This window comes from Rousettus aegyptiacus, unplaced genomic scaffold (genome assembly GCF_014176215.1).
Source record: "Rousettus aegyptiacus isolate mRouAeg1 unplaced genomic scaffold, mRouAeg1.p scaffold_m13_p_2, whole genome shotgun sequence".
In the NCBI taxonomy this organism is placed as follows: Eukaryota; Metazoa; Chordata; class Mammalia; order Chiroptera; family Pteropodidae; genus Rousettus; species Rousettus aegyptiacus.
This window is the reverse complement of record NW_023416295.1, coordinates 49,246,439-49,247,397: the sequence shown is the minus strand read 5'-3', so window position 1 is coordinate 49,247,397 and position 959 is coordinate 49,246,439.

Genomic DNA, 959 nt, shown 5'->3' with positions numbered 1-959 from the left:
TTTAATGTTTTGAAAGTATTATTTAAAAGGATAAGACTATTCTTATGAAGTGAACAAAATACAGCTTTTTTAATTATAAAAATATGTTTAAATATATTCTCACATTAGCTCCAAATGTAGCCAAGGCTAATATTATGACCCTTAAACTTGTCATTTTTAGGTAATAATTTCTGTAAAAACTAAAAATTATAACTCACTCTAGAATATATTGACCCTTATATAAAGTTTTGGGCACCATTTTGTAAATAATTTCAATACAGTTTTGGTAAGAATACATTTATTTTGTAAGTAAATAGTTTTAAATAGTTTGTAAATAAATACTTCATTTATTAACTTTCTCCTTGTTTGTATTCATTGAAACTTCTTTGAAGTTTTCAAAAATAGGATATTATTTTCTGATTTCTTGGTTAGGTAAGATTTGGTGACTTCTCTAGAATCACTGTTTTTTGCCACTTCTTTCGTATAAAGAAACATCCTAAGGAAACTTTGTCAAATCATTGAAATTATCCAAAGGATCCCACTTTCTCTAGAGGGAAGAGAGTGTGTAAAAACATTTACAATAAGGTTTAATTATATGTAGGCAACCATAAACACATAGTACAACCAAGTGCTAACCTAAGTCTTAATAAAAACCAATTAACAAAAGCTATAAAGTGGTTTATTTAAATAGGAAAGGATTTTTACCTTTTTAAGAGATGGGGTTACAACAACCAACCTATATTATGGGGAAAAAAAGTTGGAAAAATTTATACAGATCACAAAATACTACTGGGAATATTTAAATAGTTTTTCAAGCAAAGGAGACTATAAAATTGCCAACTAGTAAAGAATAATCTCAAATGTCATATGGTATTTGCATCTGACTCATTAATCTTTTCAAATGTTAGGTATTACGTGTAGAGAGAAATGAGTCATTTATTGTTTAAACAAGGGAGCAGCTGTTAGTTTTTTCTAGTGTG